Genomic DNA, 15,760 nt, shown 5'->3' with positions numbered 1-15,760 from the left:
CTACTTCCCAAAACCTTCAATTAGCTTTAACAAAAGAATTAAAAAATCATTTATTTTTTTATAATGTTGAAAAATAATCTACTACAATAAAAGGCAAATAAATAGATGCTTTAAAATGTATTATATGCCCTAACCAGTTTCTCTCAGTGGATAGAGCGTCGGTCTGCGGATTGAAGGGTCCCAGGCTTGATTCCGGTCAAGGACATGTACATTGGTTGCAGGCACATCCTCAGTAAGAGTTGTGCAGGAGGCAACTGATTGATGTTTCTAACTATCTCTCTCCCTTCTTCTCTGCAAAAAAAATCAATAATATATATATATATGTACATATGTATATATATGTGTATATATATATATATGTACATATATGTATATATATATTTTTTTTTTTAAAAAATGTATTACATACTAGAGGCCTGGTGCACGAATTCGTGCATGGGTGGGGCCCCTTGGGTGACCTGTAGGGATCGGTTCCCAGCTTGTGGTCCCAGCCTTGCAGCCCCAGCTCGCATCCCACAGCCCGCAGCCATGTCTGGCACTCCACTTTGGCCTGGCGCTGCCCCCTCACCTGCTCCGCCATCCTGCTTACAGGGTGATTGATTGGGGCTGGGCCCTCTGCCAGCTCCCTCCGCACCTGGGAGCCAGGCAGCAACCCTGCCCCCCACCACCGCTGCTGGTCACTGTCTGCAGGGTGATCAGCAGGGCAATTGGACCCCTGCTCGCACCCGCCTTGGCCTGGTGCCACCTGATCACCTGCTCCACCATCCCGCCAAGGTCCCACTCTCGTCAGGTCTTATTAGGGCTGGCAGCCCCTCCACTGCCGCCCGCTGCCAGTGCCGCATTGCCGACATCCGCCATGGTCCACCCTGACCCCTGGTGGTCAGAGCATGCCATAGCGAGTGGTCAAACTTCCTGTGGAACAACCACCCAAGGGGACAATTTGCATATTAGGCTTTTATTATATAAGATTATCTGTGGTAGACAACTTCTAAGATGGCCCCCTCTGATTCTTTCATGTCCCATGTAATCCTTTTCCTTTGAGTGTGGACTGGACTTAGTAACTTTCATTTGATAGGAGACACTTCAGAGATTATATTTCAAAAAGTCCATGGCTTCTGTCTTTTTACCCCCCCTCACTGTCTTGCTGGCTTGTTCTGAGGGAAGCCCGTTGTCATGTTGTAACTGCTTCATGAAGAGGTTCACATGGCAAAGAACTGGGCAACAGCCAATGGTGACTAAGGCCTCTCAACAGCCATGAAGTGAACCTGGAAGCAGATCTTCCCCCCAATGGAGCCTTGAGATGACTGCAGCCCAGACACCACCTGTGAGGAACCCTGAACCATAAGCACCCAGAAAAGATGCACTTTGGCTTGACCCATAGGAACTGTGACACAATAAATGTCATTTTAAGGCACTACATTTTGGGATAAATTTTATGTAGCAATAGATAACTAATACATCATCTAAAAATGTTTCCCGATTCTGGTTCATTCTTAGGAAGTGTTGGAGTCTGTCATAAAGTATATTTTATATCCTTAGTAGAAAAACACTAGACTACAGTCATATTCAAGGATATTCTAAAGAAATGAAGGAACAGTCAAAGGGGAACTTAAAATCTGAGTGATAACAAAACAATGAGGAAGGGGAAATGTCCTTGCCCTGCTTAGATTATGGAGTCATAGTGGTGGAAGCCCGTGGAGGCCCATGTGTCGGAATTTCCCAGGGAATCCACACTGGCACTTATCACAATTATTTACGTGTCTCTAATAGTCTACTTTTTTTCTGGATCTGTAGAAATTTCTTCAAAGTATGAATATTTTATTCATGATCTTGGAAATTCACCATTTTATTGTCCTTTATGTGATTTTAAAAGCTGATGTTTCCAAACTACTTCTGTTCTCATGTATTTTTAAAAAATAAACCATTTTAATGATTGTTAATATACTTTGGCAATAATTTTAATTTTATTTGTTTTAACCATCAGACCTTTCTTCTAATTAAATGATGTTTTAACAATGCATGGGAAGTTTTGGAGGAAACATGATATCAATGATTTAAATCAGTAAGTAAATAAAAATTTCTAGAATATTTTAAAATATATTTTATTAATTTTTTACAGAGAGGAAGGGAGAGGGATAGAGAGTTAGAAACATCAATGAGTGTGAAACATCGATCAGCTGCCTCCTGAACACCCCCACTGAGGATGTACCCGTGCCCTTGACCAGAATGAACCTGGGACCCTTCAGTCCACAGGCCGATGCTCTATCCACTGAGCCAAACCAGTTAGGGCAAATTTCTAAAATATTAAAGCAACTCATGTTCTCCAAATACCACTGGTGATCCTCAACTGGAATATCCTCCCTCAAAATACCTTTCTAGGTGACTCTAAATCAGATTTCCTTAGGAACCTTTTTTCTTCTCCAATAAAGATATGATAAGAAATGAAGAGGAAAAAGCAGTTAGATCAGAAGGTAAACTGGATTGGCAGATCTAATAGTCAAAGGGCTCCACACTCCTAGCACTGTGCACTACTAAGCCCTGGGCTTGCTATGTTGCAGTTGCCACCAACTAATGTTTCTGTATATTCATAGCATTTTATCTTTCTTACACAAGTTTTAGACTATAGTCTTCCTACTGGAAATATGCAATGGCTGATGTGTTTTAAGTCACATTAGAAGTCTCAATTTATTGGGGGTGTCTGTGTTAGGGAATCTGAAGCTCATCAGGAAAGAAAGTTGGATCTCATTAACAATGACTGCCGTTTCTTTAGGAGAGAGCAGTGGGTTGAACACATTTTCATCTATTTGTCATCTCTAATGTGTACTATCCACCCTAAAGCTCTTTAGTGACTTAAGCACAGTTAGTGCTCCATTTTTGTTTGATATGTTTGGGCACTAAGAGCAAAGAATGATTTCAATAACATTTTAATGACTGAAGTCACTGCTTACCCTTTCTTGCCCAAAAGGATGCTTTTATTTCTTGACCTTGGTAAAGTGTATCAAATCACCTAACCCAAACATAAAAAAGCAATTCACAATGAGTAAGAACTTCATTCATGAATCTCTAATGAGAGTTCTAAGTGGGAAGGAAGAAAATCTTGAAACTTATAATGTAGGTAATTCACAATTGCAGAATGAACAAAAATTTTGTTTGAAGATAATAACTTTCTATTTTCACTTTGCTATGCCCTTAATATAAGTTTAACATGAAAATCTCTAGACATAAAGTGAAAAAAAAGAAAAAGAAAAAAGGACAGTGGACACTTTAAAATTTCCAATACCTAACTGAAAAATTCTTGTCCTAATTAGCTATATGCTATTACACTGCAAAGATTCTTAGGATATAATAATGACTCTGCCATCTTTTCACTCCTTATCCCCTATTGTCTTATTGTCCCATTATAAGACAGAGGCTGTTTAAGGGCTCTTAACACCCAAATCTGCCAAATCTGGAAAAGCAGCTATTAATTCTAATGTCTTTTGTATTAATACATCAAGTCAAAGGAATCTGGTAGATTTGTACTAATGGATTCTGTACCTTCTGTTTCCTTAGACTGTGCTAATATTCATTTTCAAATGAATACTCAAACATTTTAAAATTCACATTGAATATAAGAAGTTTACAAAATAAATTCTTGGTTAAAGTATATAATGCTCACAAAATTCACAGAATCCAAGTCATTTTAAGCTTCAAGCTAAATATCTGCTATTGCAGAAACTAATTTTACTTTCTTCCAATACTGCAAAACTTATTAAACTCCTTCTCACTATAATTTCCAGGATTACTCATTTATTTACTTATTTAGAAAATTATTAACTGAAGACTTTCTGTTAATTTCTCCTGAGGGCTTCAGAGTAACATGGGTATTTTGAAAGCATAACTTTGAGGTTCTTCCAAAATGTTGAGAGACAAAACTCCACAATCCACAGGACTGTTTCTTCAGCCTTGCCACCAGTCAAAAGGCTCAGAAACTTTAGATTCGCTCATTAGCATCCATGATGACCTTGACAAGCCACCCCACAGCCCTAATATCTTTCTCTCCCCTTCAAAGAGAGAGCTTTTCATCCACTTCTGTGTCACAGTATGGATGTAGTAATTAAGGCCCAAATCTCAAAAGTGCAAAGGAAAAAGTATTCTAAAAAAAAAAAAATCAAACAGAAGAAGTTGTAAGATTTTTATCTGCTGCATTTCTCTTGAGATTTATCTCTGAATGAGATAGACTTTTATATGATTCAAAAGGACAGTTCACAGCTCTTCCAAACCCATGAATTAGAGGATAAGGGTACAAAATAATTCTTTATTTCATAAAAAAATTATAGTTCATTTTGTTTACAGATTATTAAAAACTGCATACAGTGAAAAACTCAATGCCAAAGTATTGCAAAATGCTCTTAAGTATCAGAAATTGTGATGAGAAAACTTAAAAATCATAATATTAAAATGATATTTATATATCCATTTTTAGTTTTAGTTTTTAATTTACTAGACAATTAAAAACCTGCTTGATCAAAATGTTGGATTTTTCCTTTTCATTTCATGGCCTTGTCCTTCATCACTATGATAATTATTTGTTCTTTAAAAAAATGAATGGATAGATGGATGGGTAGATGAATGGATAAATAGATGATAGATAGATAGATAGATAGATAGATAGACAGATAGATAGATAGACAGATAGATATAGATGACAGATCCCCATATAATTTTCTTCACTTATATGCCTAGTTCAAGGTCCTTATTTCCCACTGATCTCCTTTTTTAAAAAATACATATATTTTTATTGATTTCAGAGAAGAAGGAGAGGGAGAGAAAGAAACATCAATGATGAGAGAGAATCATTGGATCGGTTGCCTCCTGCATGCACCACACAGGGGATCAAGCCCTCAACCCTGGCATATGCCGTGACCTGGAATTGAACAGCAACCTCCTGGTTCATAGGTCAATGCTCAAACACTGAGCCATGCAAACTGGGCCCACTGACCTCCTTTTGACATAGCTTCAGGACAGATCCATCTCTAATCTGTTTTCCACAACACCCTTCCCAGCCTCATCTAATATTATGTCCATCGATTTTCTTGCTCTCCAGGCTTCACCCATACTCTCTTCCCCACATTTCCACCAATTACCCATGGTTGCTTTCAATACTGAGCCTTCACAATTCTCTTCTAACTAGCTCTCATCCTTTTTCCTAACTGCTTTTGTTATTTAGTGCCAATTCTTTCTTTAGCTCTCTAATTCCCCCCAATTTTTATTTTACCCACATCAGTAATATTTTGGCACTCATAGCCTAATGAAAATATTGCATACACATGCATGACATATACATTAAATGCAGCTATAAATATGCTATGAATGTGATAAAATATACAGAAAAATAGAATAATTAAAGAATATTCTAAGAATTCAATATAAATATCATATTTTAGTTGTACTTAATAATGATTAAGAAGCTCCTTTTTTTGCTAGAATATTTTCAATAATATTTTTGTGAGAAATGCCTCTAGATATGCAGTAATTTGAAAGTCTGATGCTTCTAAATTCTTTTCACTTTGGGTTAAAAATATGTTTTATTAGATTTATTGGGGTGACACATATATCCCACATATGAGTGAAATTATAAGGTTCTTCACTTATTCTGTCTGACTTATTTCACTTAACATGATAGTCTCAAGATCTATCCATGTAGCTGCAAATGACAATATTCCATTGTATATTTGGGCCAGATTTTCTTTATGCAATCATGTATCAAAGGACACTTCAGTTATTTCTATGTCATAGCCACCATGCTGTAAGAAAAAGAAAAACTCACAAAGGTACATAGTAAGAAAGGCAGTAGAGTTCAGTAATTGGGTCTGGAGTCAGATTGAGCAAATATCTGGATTAACCATGTTCTAGTTGTGTCATCTCTGGGAGGTTTACTAACTTTTTCATAGCCTCAGTTTACTCATATGAAAAATGTCATGATAATTGTATCACCTCCACAGAGTTTTGATGACTAAATGAGTGAATATGTGTAAATCACTAAGAACAGAGACTGGCCTGGAGGAAGTGCTTTATTAGTCCAGCTAATATTGTTATATTTATAAACTCAGAGATATACAATAGCATTCTGCATGTTTCAGACCTCAACTTATCTACTTGGCTGTGAATTATCATGACATGAAAATATTTTAAGTATGATGCTAACTGTAGCATTGCTTATAATTATTCCTATAAATTTCAGACAAGCTATCACAATATGTAGGTATAAACATAGTTTGTTTATAAAATGTTTTGATTAAAGTCAAAAGCCCAGTACTTCTTCCCTTTAGTCAAGTATTTCAACTTTTAAATTTCATTTTAAAACAGAATCTTGCAAATGCCACAAGCTCAGGCACGTTAGAAACATCTGCTCCTTCATCAAACTGCATAACCAACCTTCACATTGTGAATTTGTTTTAATACTTGTTTCTTCAAATAATAAACAGTATTTTCTGTGCCAGTATTTACTGCCAACGTTTGTGTTTTAACATTCTCTATGTCTGGTTTCAGCCGTTTTTATTATGTCATGCAAACCAGTGGCATTTTGAAGTCTGTTAATAAACAGGAATCTAGAGGTTTTTACCAATAAACATACGTCCTTATGCTTATGAAGACATAGAGTACTGGATTGGGTGTTACAAAATGCTAAACATAATCGAAAACATTATAAAACTTTGTCCTCCTATTCTGAGTTCTTAGGCTTCTTAATATCAGCTAATTTCTCAAAGTCATCTATACACTCTACGAACGGATCATGATTGAAGCCATCTCTTCATTTTGTCCAATTTAGTTGACAATATCATACTACATGATATCACTTGGGCAATATACTTTTGCTCTGTTTCAATGTACCAAGAGCAAAAAGAAAAATGGCCCCACCATTGTCAGCCTCTCAGCAGAGAACATACACTTTCCTTCAGGACACCTCAGTCCCGAATATGGCCTAAGTCTCGCCCAGAGATCAATTTAGGCTGTCCATGTGTCCCCATATTAGCAAATAATGCTACAATGTAATTTCTTTCTAATTTGTACATAAACGTATGTAAATTATACTACTGTCTTGGTGCTCTACCTGTGGAAATCTTTGTACATGTGACAGGGTATATCATCTTCCCTTTAGAGGCTACATCATTAGCTCTTTTCTCAATCATCACTTCTTTAGGAGAGCTGGTCAGGGCCATGAATGACTGAGATAACATCATCTATTAATTCCATGAAAATGTATCTTTAAAAATTTTATTGACTATACAGAGTGATCTTAGTTGAGACAATTATACAGGTTTCAGGTGTACAATTCTGTATGCATTGTCTGTATACTGTATTGTGTGCTCACTACCCAAAATCAAGGCATCTTCTGTTACCATTTATCCCCTCTTCTACCTCTTCCCACCCCCGTTTCCTCTGGTAATCGCCATATTGTTGACTGTCCTTGAGCTGTTTTTTGGTATTTTATTTACTTGATCACTTTACCTTTTCCACCCAGCCCCCAACATTCCTTCCCTTTAACAGCTGTCAGTTTGTTTTCTGTATCTACTAGGGGCCCAGTGCATGAATTCGTGCACTTTGTAAGGAATTGTGGACCATGAGGCTGCAGTGGGCACAGGGAGGGTGTCTTGGCTCATCCTCCATGCCCTGCCTGGACCCTCCTGCCACAGCCCCCAGTCCCCTGTCTGCTGGCAGCCCCACTCCCGCCACCACCCCTCCCACGTGCTGATGGCTCTGGCCCTGCTTGCATCCGCTGATGGCTCAGAGCAATTGTAGCTGGTATTGTCAGCGGGTGTGAACAGAGCTGGTGCCAGCAGTGGGTATGAACAGCGACTGCTGCCCAGACCGCCCCTCAGGAGCAGGGAGAGGTGGAGAAGCCCTGAGGAGCGATTGGGGTCAGCAGCTATCGCTCGCACCTGCTGATGGTGCCAAGTGATTGGGGCTGGCAGCAGGTGCAAGTGCTGGGCAGACTGTGGCATGCAGGAGCAAAGAATTTTCAGTACCATCAGAGGCTTGTCCTGAGGACAGTGACTGGCGCCCCGCCTTGGTCTGGCGCCCCCGCTCACCTGCTCCACCATACCACCACGGGTGATGCCCATCATGTTCCACACTCTGCTGCCTGCTGCCAATGCCCACCATGTTCTGCGCACGCCCCCTGGTGGTCGGCACACGTCATAGCAACCGGTTGTTCAGTTGTCCCATCATTCAGTCTATTTGCATATTAGGTTTTTGTATAGATAGATGAGTCTGTTTCTATTTCATTTGATTATTTTGTTCATTAGATTCCACACATAAATGAAATCACATGATATGTGTCTTTCTCTGACTGGCATATTTCACTTACTACAATAAAATACTCTCCAGGTTCATCCATGCTATCCCAAAAGGTAAGATTCCCTTCTTTTTAATGGATGATTATTTTATTGTATAAGCGTAACACAGCTTTTTTATCCACTAATCTCTAATGAGTACTTGGGTTGCTTCCAAATATTGGCTATTGTAAATAACACTGCAACGAACATAGTGGTGCATATATTCTTTTGAATTAATGTTTTCAGTTTCTTCAGATATATTCCCAAAAGTAGAATTGCTGGGTCATAAGGTAGTCTCTCCTTTAATTTTTTTCAGAAAACTCCATACAGTTTTTGAGAGTGACTTCACCAATCTGCATTCCCACCAACAATACAGGAGGATTCCCTTTTCTCCACATCCTCGCCAACACTTGCTGTTTGTTGATTTATTGATGATAGTCATTTTGATAGGCTGTGAAGTGATATCTCATTGTGGTTTTAATTTGCATTTCTTTGATGATTAAGCTTAATGACATTAAGCCTCTTTTCATGTATCTATTGTCCACCTGTATGTCCTCTTTGGAGAAGGGTCTATTCAGTTGCTTTTCTTATTTTTTAATTGGACTGTTTGTTTGCTTGGTGTTGAGTTGTGTAGGTTCTTTATAAGTTTTGTATAGTAACCCTTCATCAAATGTACCATTGGTGAATATGTTCTTCTTTTCAGTGAGTTGACTTTTGATTTTGTTGATAGTTTTCTTTGCTCTGCAAAAACTTCTTAGTATGATATAGTCCCATTAGTTTATTTTTTATTTTGTTTCCTTTGCCAGAGGAGACATAGAAAAAAATATTGCTTTGGGTAGTGTCTGGGATTTAACGACCTATATTTTCTTCTAGGATTTTTATGGTTTCAAGTGTTTAAGTATTTAATCAATTTTTAGTTTATATTTGTGTATGGTGCAAGAAGGCGGTCTAATTTCATTTTTTAACATGGTGTCCAATTTTTCCAACACCACTTATTGAATAGACTATCATTAGCTCATTTTATGTTCTTACCTCCTTTGTAAAATATTAATTAAATATTGATGTATGGGTTTATTTCTGGTATCTCTATTCCATTGATCTACATGTCCATTTTTATGCCAGTCTCATGCTCGCCAACCCTTTTATTACTATGGCCTTGTAGTATAGTTTGATATCAGGTAGGACGGTGCCTCCAGCTTCATTCTTCTTTCTCAAGTTTGCAGTGGCTATTCAGATTCCTTTGTGCTTCCATATGAAATTTTGGGATATTTGTTCTAATTCTATGAAATATGGTATTGGTATCTTGATAGGAATTACCTGGAATTTATAGCTTCATTTTGGTAACATGGTCATTTTTAATGATGCTAATTCTTCTTATTCATGAATATGTTTATAGGCTTCCACTTATTTGTATCTTCAATTACTTTATTCAGTGTCTTATAATTTTCTGAATATGAGTGTTTTACATCCTTGGTTAAATTTATTCCTAGGTATTTTATTTTATTTTTTGAAGTAATTGTGATTGTGATTGCTTCTTAGTTTCTCTTTCTGATAGTTCATAATTGGTGTATAAAAATGTAACTTATTTCTGGATATTTATTTTATATCCTGCTGCTTCATTGAATTTATTTGTTCTAGTCATTTTTGGTAGAATCTTTAGGATTATCTATATACAGAATAATGTCATCTGCAAATAATTACAGTGTTAGTTCTTTCTAATTTGGGTGCCTTTTATTCATTTTTCTTATCTGATGGCTGTGGCTGGGACTTCCAATACTATCTATAATAATAAAAGTGTAATATGCTAATTAAACCAAACGTCCTTTCAGACAACCTTCCAGACGAAGCAGGGACTTAGAGGTCCTGGGTGCCTGCCAGTGGTCAGAAGGAAGCCCGGGTCCTGGGTGCCAGAGGGAAGCTGGTGCCAGCAGCCAGGGGAAGGAAAGCCTACTCTTGAATGAATTTCATGCATTGGGCCTCTAATATTAAATAAGAGTGGTGAAAGCAGACATCTCTGTCTTGTTCCTGATATTAAGGAAAATGCTTTTAGATTTTGCCCATTGACTATGATGTTGGCTGTGGGTTTGTCATATATGGCCTTTATTACTATGAGGTATGTTCTCTCCATTTCTACTTTGGTGAGAGTCTTTATCATAAACTAGAGGCCCAGTGCATGAAATTCATGCACTGGTAGGTCCCTAGCAGCTGCTGACTGCCTGCCAGGTATTCCCTCCCTTCCCTAGGCTGCCGGCCACCGCTGACCAGGGCCTCCCTCCCTTCTCCTGGAGGAACTCCCATCGAGGGGACAATTTGCATATATGCTTTTATTATATAGGATTAGTGCTGATTTTTATCAAATGCTTTTTGTGTATCTATTGATATGATCATGTGATATTTAATCTTTATTTTGCTTATGTGGTATATTACATTTATTGATTTGCAGATACAGACAGTCTTTGGGTTATGTTGGACTCTATGTATGTTGTTTTGTGGTTATGTTGCCATCTCACATTTATTTATAAAAAAAAGTTCCGTCATTTTGACGTATGTACATATGTGCTTTATGTTTTTAATTATTTATTTACCACAAGTAAAGTACATGAATTGTTATCTTTCATTTAATTTTTTTTTTACTGTTTCACTTCATTACTGCTGTGTATGTGCTCCATGTGAGTGACGTAGGTGCTTATGTAGGTGGGTTCTGACTTACGGTGAAAGTCGCGTTATGTTGCGCCATAGGGACAAATCTCTGATGTAACCTGAGGATCTACTGTATTGTACCAACCTTGCATCCTCAGAATAAATCCCATCCTTGATCATGTTGTATGATATTTTTAATGTATTGCTATATCCAGTTTGCTAATATTTTGTTGAGGATTATAGCATCTATGTTCATCAGAGATATAATCTTTCTTTGTAGTGCCTCTAATTGGTTTTGGAATTAGGATAATCTGCCCTCATAAATTAGCATGGGAGTTTTCCTTCCCTTGAATTTTTTGGAATAGTTTGAGAAGGATAGGTGTTAGTTTCTCTTTAATGTTTGGTAAAATTCACCTTTGTAGCTATCCTGTCCACAATTTTTGTTTGCTGGGAGTTTTTAAAATTTTTTCTTACTGTTTCAATTTCACTAGGTGTAATCTGTCTATTCAGATTTCTGATTCCTCCTGATTCAGTTTTGGAAGACTGTTTCTAGAAATGTACCCATTTTTTTTCCAGATTGTCCAATTTATTCACGTATAGTTGTTCATAATATTTTCTTGTAATCCCTTGTGTGTCTGTGGATTCCATTTTACTTCTCCTTTCTCATAACTGATTTTATTTATTTGGGTCCACCTTTTTTTCTTGATGAGTCTGGTTAAAGGTTCATCAACCTTGTTTTATCTTCTCAAAGAACCAGCTAGTGGTTTTGTATTGGTTATTTTAGACTCTATTTCATTTATTTCTGTTCTAATCTTTATTGTTTCATTTATTCTACTCACTTTGGGCTTTATTCTTCTTCTACTAGTTATTTTAAGTATAAAGTTAGATTATTTATTTGAGGTTTTTCTTGTTTCTTGAGGTAGGCCTGCAATACTACGAATCCCCTGTTAAGACTGCATTTTCTGTATCCCAGAGATTTTAGGTTGTTGTGTTGTCATTTTCATTTGTATCAAGGTATCTTTTGATTTCTTCCTTGATCTCATTGTTAACACATTCATTGTTTATTACCATGTAACTTAACCTTCATATCTTTGTGTGTTTTCAATTTTTTTTCTTGTGATTGACTTCCAGTTTTATACCATTATGGTCAGAGAAGATGCTTGGCATGATTTTAATCTTCTTAAATTTATTACTTGTTTTGTGTCCTAACATGTAATCTATCTTATAAAATGTTCCCTGTGCATTTGAAAAAAAATGTATATTGTGCTGCTTTGGGGTAAGAAAATTGATCTTTTTAAAGGGTCATCATGATGCCTTTCTATTCTTGATAGAAACAAAGTCAACATGAGGATTGTATACACTAATCGAGCAGTGCACTTTGTTCCATGTGTAGAGGGAAAAAATGAATTGGTTTCAATATGTCATTCTGACCACTCATGAGTACAAATATTCTTTGATTTGAAATTTGGGTTAATAAACATTCTTTTTTAAATGTTTAAATTGGTTTTGATATTTTCTAAATTATTTTTATTGGCTCCATTCTAAGTCTCTCTTATCCTAAAATTTACAAGCTTTCCTTAAATTGAATTGTAAGATGCCCAGAAAACTGGATCTGAAAGAGATAGACAGTCACAGAATATAAAACTTAGAAATGGAAGTTTAAAACAATTCAATACAGAATAAAAACATCATGCAAATAGTTTCATTCATGAATTCTTCTCAAAGAAGTTATATACAAACAAACACACATGCACAGACTTTGGCTAAGCAGTGATTAAGGTAGACAGGCAAGATACTATCTACAAATGTTGTAAGGTGTGCACATTAAAGACTGAGAAAATGTTCAAGTAGAATTGAAAGTATGAAGTTAAGAAATGCTAACAATGTATGTTTTGTGTCTGGAAATACTTTTTAGAGTGCAAACTTTTAGAATAAGAAGAAGGATTCTTCAAGGGAAAGGCTAAAGAAATAATAATAATAATAATAATAATAATAATAATCACCTGTTGATCTTAATTACATAGGACAACACATTCTTGAGTATGTGTTGTAAAGAATAGTCCTGAAATCCCCAAACGACCTATTAGACTAGTTGTCTTATAGATTTTTCCACATCTGACTTTTTAAATTCAATCAATTTCCAGCCACCTTTTTATACTTTGCCATGTTTCTAAGGCAAAACTTAACACAAGTCTGTGGAGGATGAAGTTTTTTTTGTTTCTTTTCAATCTTAAGTTTTAGTGAATCATGTTTAGCATAAATTCCAGGTGGAATGGATCATTGAAATCCAGCACCACACATACATGTTTTCTTAGCTTCTGATTAGAGCATGTTCTCTTTCTTATTACATTATATTTGAACCATAGAAATAAATTTAATATGCTAAAAAGCATCCAAATAGCATTTGCAGTAGTGCTTCGTAAATAAAGAGGCAGTGAACTTTCATTTCAATACTCTGCACCTCTACTGAGTACCAAATTCTCCCTTGCGTTAACCCTAATGCATTTTGAAACAGTTTATTCTGAATCTGATAGTTCGCATGCAAATAAATTCTACATATTCTCTAAGGGATAATCTGACAAATGTTGACATGCAAGGATAAACAGCCATCACACATTTAGTATTCTGATTATGTTAAAAAGTGATCATGAGTTCAAATATACCCCACTGGAGTATAAGAATTCATTACTATATCATAATAAATTTATTTACAACAGTATTTTTTTCATTATTTCTATGAATAAAGAATGCACTTACACTTGAAGTTTGGAAGAAAATGAATAGAAAACATTGTGCATAAATAAAGACAAAAAATCTATACCAATATAACATTCCCTAAATAACATGAGGCCCAATTTAAAAATAATATATGAGAAATTGTTGGTATATTCAAAGTACTCAATAATAACATGAGGGCAAAAATAACATGAGGCCCAATTTAAAAATAATATATGAGAAATTGTTGGTATGTTCAAAGTACTCAATAAATATTAGCTATTACTAGACTTTAAAAACTCATAAAAGTTTGACTTTTAGACTTTAAAGGAACACATGAGGCAATGAAATGCTGGTTTTTGTGCACTAAAACCAGGACTCATTTAGGAAAAATATAATCCATTTTAAAGATGACAGAGACCATCATTCATCCTCTTAAATCCTATATAATAAAAGGCTAATATCCAAATTGACCCAATTGCAGAATGACTGGTCATTATGACACACACTGACCACCAGGGGGCAGACGCTCAATGCAGGAGTTGCCCCCTGGTGGTCAGTGTGCTCCCACAAGGGGAGTGTCGCTCAGCCAGAGCCCTAAGCTGGGTTCAAGGCTGGCAAGTGCAGTGGTGGTGGCAGGAGCCTCTCTTGACTCTGCGGCAGTCGGACATCCCCTGAGGGCTCCTGGACTGTGAGAGGGTGCAGGCCAGGCTGAGGGACCCCCCTCCCTGAGTGCACAAACCTCATGCATTGGGCCTCTAGTCTAATATAAAGACTTTTGCAGAAGTGTGCATGGGAAATAACCAGTATGAACTGAAGTGGGAAAAGGATACTTGGTGTTAATTCAAAGTGTTTACTGAATTCCAATTCAAGCACCACAACAAGTTGCTTACTTGTGGGTTATACTTAGCTAAGACTTGAGAGTATGCAGGTAACGAAGTTTTGCTATGTAGGAAAACATCACTTACTGTTAGACTCCGCCTCAGAAAAACCTGAACTCAGCTGATTAGCACTAAACCTCATCCCTTCAGTTTCTGAATTTGTTTGACATTGAATTATTTATCTATGATTAAATAGTTAGTGATTTCTGAAAATTAACTCTAAAATTTAAAATGTAAATGGGTATTTTTTAATAGATTATAAATTTCTCAAGAAGAAGAGTTATTCCCTTTGCTTCCTATGTTTAATGCAAATGATATATTACCTTACAGATTTTACTCTTCATAATAATAATAATAATGTTCAAAATAATACACATAGAGGAAAATAATGTGATTTGATATTATTTCAGTCCCTACATTTTTATTTCATTTTAACAGCTTTATTGAGATATAATTAACATTGATATTGAAAGTGTAGAAATTTTTAAGTTTTAAATTTGTATACACCCATGAGCACATCATGGAAATCAAGATAGTTAACACATTGTTTGCGGGGAGTTTTTATCGCGTGCTAACAGGTGGCGTGGGCCATTTTTGCTAATTTTTTGCGCAAATGGCAACGTTCAGTAAAATTACGATAACTTTAGTTTACGTATTTATATGTTATCCGCATTCTACCGCTAGTCTATAAAAAACGTATTAATACGTGTCCGGCGCTCAACTACACTGGTAGAACGTATAAATACGTAAAACATATAAATACGTTTCCCGCATACAATGTGTTAACATATCCACCATCTTCAAATATATTCTTACTAGAGGCCCGGTGACCAAAAATTTGTGCCCTCAGGCGGGGAGGAGAGGGTCCCTCATCCCGGCCTATGCCCTCTTGCAATCTGGGACCCCTCGGGGGATGCCCACCTGCTGGCTTAGGCCTGCTCCCTGGAGGATTGGGTCCAAGCTGGCAGTCAGACATCCTTCTGGAAGCCCGGCAGCCCTCGGGGGATGTCAACTTACCAGCAGAGAGCAGACCTAAGCTGTAGTCGGACATTCTTAGCACTGATGAGGAGGTAGGAGAGGTTCCCACCACCACCACTGTACTGGCAGCCATCAGCCTGGCTTGTGGCTGGGCAGGGCTCCCCCTATGGGAGCACCCTGCCCACCAGGGGGCAGCTCCTGCATTGAGCTTCTGACCCCTGGTGATCC

The sequence above is a fragment of the Myotis davidii genome, unplaced genomic scaffold (assembly GCF_000327345.1).
Source record: "Myotis davidii unplaced genomic scaffold, ASM32734v1 scaffold105, whole genome shotgun sequence".
NCBI lineage: Eukaryota > Metazoa > Chordata > Mammalia > Chiroptera > Vespertilionidae > Myotis > Myotis davidii.
The sequence above is the reverse complement of the archived record's forward strand: the minus strand, read 5'-3'. Positions refer to the sequence as shown.